This window comes from Pteropus alecto, unplaced genomic scaffold, assembly GCF_000325575.1.
Source record: "Pteropus alecto unplaced genomic scaffold, ASM32557v1 scaffold39, whole genome shotgun sequence".
Lineage (NCBI taxonomy): Eukaryota > Metazoa > Chordata > Mammalia > Chiroptera > Pteropodidae > Pteropus > Pteropus alecto.
In genome coordinates this window covers 8828480-8831777 of record NW_006443568.1, presented here as the reverse complement: position 1 = coordinate 8831777, position 3298 = coordinate 8828480, and the positions used below count along the sequence as shown (strand labels likewise).

At 53.4% G+C, this 3298-nt stretch overlaps 1 long non-coding RNA gene and 1 pseudogene across 1 annotated transcript in view; one reads left to right on the top strand and one right to left on the bottom strand.

Moving 5' to 3' along the window:
• The first annotated feature begins 6 nt into the window (after nt 1–6).
• Nucleotides 7–3298, top strand: part of LOC112472950 — a 5967-nt gene continuing 2675 nt past the window's right edge. Inside the window, exon 1 of the long non-coding RNA XR_003043860.1 lies at nt 7–220. This is a non-coding gene — a long non-coding RNA (uncharacterized LOC112472950). The remainder of the gene's footprint in view (nt 221–3298) is intronic.
• LOC112473076 lies at nt 1378–1496 on the bottom strand (annotated as a pseudogene).

Sequence of the window (3298 nt, the reverse complement as noted above, 5' to 3'; positions counted from 1 at the left end):
ACTCGCCCTTTCGCCGAACCCCACCCCGTGGCCCCGCCTCCCCCCAGCGCTGATCTCAGCGCTGGGACTCCTGGCCACCATCGACAGGCCATCGCCGAGGTGCTGACCGAAGGATTGCGGACCCCGACTGGATGGACGGCGTCACCGACGCGGATGGATGGACTGACGGGCCACAGGAAGAGACAGTCGGGGGGCCGGGGGACCAGTAAAGGAAGCTGAGGTGCGGTCTTAGCGGCTGGTGCATCCGAGGGTCGGGGCGGGGTGGTGCAGGATCTCCCTTCTTTGGGTCTCTGGAGTCCGCTGGGTCCCTAATAAAGCTGTCCACTTTCTTTTGCCGCCTCTCCCAGACCTCTTGGGGAGTGTGAGGTGGTAGCTCCAAGTTCCCACTGTAGAGTTGGACAAATTGAAGGTGCTCAGACGCCAGGTGTGGTTGGCCAGCAAACTTACCAATTGGAGGCTGGTGCACTGACGCAGCATCCCCCATCCTCACCTCCACCTGCATTGCCTTTTCATTGAGTCCCTTGGGGCTGTAAGAAGAGTCTTGCACTTGAGGCTGCTGTATTCTGGCACCACCCAGCTCCATACCTTCAGGATGACAGAATAATCAGTTCCCAGGATGGGGTGGGAGCTGGCACAGCAATGTACCCCTGAGTTCTCTCCTAAGCCCTTGTTTCCCATTTGGGCGGATGGAATTCCAGAGGAGGATATGTTCCCAACATACTTATACTTAGGCCCTTCCACTTCTAGGAGACAGATATTTTTCTCGTGTCCTTGTGCAGCTTTACTCAGAATACAGCCTGACTTTGATATCCAGTGTTTGGTAACTGCCTAAAGCCTCATCTGCTCTCCTAGAAACCCCCTCCCAACCTGTCGCTAAGATGGCACTGCCAGGCATGGAGCTAGGTGATATCCTTTCGCAGGCCCCAAGGGGGCAGGTATGTCATTGGCTTTGTAGAAAGGGGGGCCTTAAAGGGCCAGACCTGAAATGAGTTCTTTTTCTCTTCTTGTCCACATGCCCTTCAGGTACTCCTTCTCCTGCCCCTACTCAGTTGTGAATGGCCTAGATACTGCTTTGCTAATCACCAGCTAAGCTGACTGCAGCTTAACTTGTCAGTCTGTGAAGTGGGTATCTTCACCTTCTGGAAGGGCTGTAGGGAAGTTGACACAGGGCAGAGGTCTGTCTTCCCCAATAAGTCATGGAAGAATGTTTTATTCTCATAAATCACAACTAGAAACAGGTAGTGCTTTCACTGGTAGAGCCAGAAGTTTGTTTGTTTATTAGGCAAGGTAACCCTTGGTTGACCTCACAGCTTGCAAGTACCTTAGATTGTCAGCTTACAATCCCTTATATTTTTTATTTTTTTAATTTATTTTTTATGCCTACAGCACCTGGTCTTCCTAGGTGGTCTCCCATCCAAGTACAAACCAGGTCCGACCCTGTTTAGCTTCCAAGATCAGATGGGATTGAGCTTGTTCAGGGTAGCATGGCCGTAGACCAGGAGTTAATTTAAAGTACTCATTTTGCAGAATGGCAAGATCACATGCCAGCAAGGGACAGAAGTAGGCCCCAGGCCTGTGTGTGTCTTCCTAGTGTCTCTTCCTTGCCCAGGAGCAGGGGCTAGAGAGAGCTGGTGTTGGGCTTGCCTGCTGTGTGACTCAGGACAACTCTGCCCTCTCTTTGGGCTGGTTTCTTCAGTCTCTCCCTGAATATAGCTGTCCCTCCTCATGTCAGGGCTTGGGAATGGGGAGAAGGGGATAGGATAAGATCAGAGTCAGAATCATGAGAATCTGGTTCATCCTAGAGTCCCGAGGGTCAGGTAGACTGCTTTGAAAGGCAGAGCCCCAGGGTCCCTCACCTGACCTCTCCCCCCCGCCCGGCCCCCGTTAGACTTCCACTCCCCAGGTATCAAACTCTTTGGCTGGTCTCTCAGCTAACAGCCAGGACTTCCTGAACCCATTCTTAGCTGGGGAAAGGAAGTCCAGGAGGAGGTCTCAGAGACTGAGAGCTTGGGGACCAGGAGAGTGGTGGGCGGCCCTGACATCTTCTGGCCTCCCTAGAGAGTGAGAATCTTCTGAAGCTACCTAGGTCATTTGGGGCCTAGAGGCCCAGAAAGGACAAGGACTTTCTGGAGGTGATGCAGTGAGGAGTTTTGACCGCAGTGCTGGGCTGCAGCCAGAACTGTTTGTTTTCTGGGTTGCCTGGAAGAGGGGACTTGGTCCAGAGAAGCTTTTAGCTAATGGTGTAAAGTGCTCTGTGCCGTCACAATTTTGCCTTTCTCTGGGATTTATTGGTAATCAGCTTTGTCCTGATTCGGAGGAGGGGCAGGGGGAGGGGAGAATTAGAGATGGCTCTTGCTGGAGAAGGTGGTGTTTATGTGCAGGAAATGGGGATTGGTCCTAGTGTCACAGGCAGCTCTCCCTTCGCTCTACTTCCGGAAATCCTACCACTTCTCACCAAGGGCCTTGGCACTCAGTGACCTGAACCCCAGCTCTCGGTTCACTGCTCTGCCCACTATCCCTCAGCCAGCTTTTAAAAGTCACCTTCCCACCCCTGCCAGGCCCACCTAGGGCCCTCTCTACGAAGCTCCATTTTCTCCCCAATCAACAAACATTGATATCCACTCAGTCGAGGGGCTCAAGAAGCAGCATTGAACCAGAGGGTCTCTGCTTTTTTTTTCTTCCCCCTCTTTAATTCCCCCACCCCCTACTTCCACCCTTGACCTATGGATGTTGGCGTCTCCCCTTAAGAACTGGATCTCTGAAGGTGGGGCATCTCCTCCCACACGCTCATGACGTGCACCTGGGGCCTGGTGCACCCGGGGACCGGGGGCCGGCGCGAGGGTCTCTGCTTTTAAGGATTTGTATCTCCCAGCCCTCCTCAAGGCACCCTTCCCTGACGGTTACCACCCCAGGTGACCCTCTGGGGGCTGGACAGTTTGTATTGCTGGAGGGCTATTTTTAGGCCTTCACAAATAACTATAGCCCCTGGTCAGGAAACTGACGCTCCCCCAACATGACTTCCCAAACACTTTCTTGATGGCTCCCAGCCCTGGGCACTGGACCGACTACAGGGATCTTGAGGGATCTGTGCATTGAGGACACTGACGGCCCCCAGTGAATATGGGATCTCATCAAAGGGAAATGAGGGAACAGACTTTCTTCAGGTTAGTGCTTGGGGCTGGGAAGCCAGTTCAGGGTTCTAGTTTGAGACCTGCCCCTCCCTCTGGATAAGTCCCTTCTCAAGAGAGGGTATCTCTGGATCCTCTGTGTGGTGCCACCAGAGGGCAGTGTGGGGCTT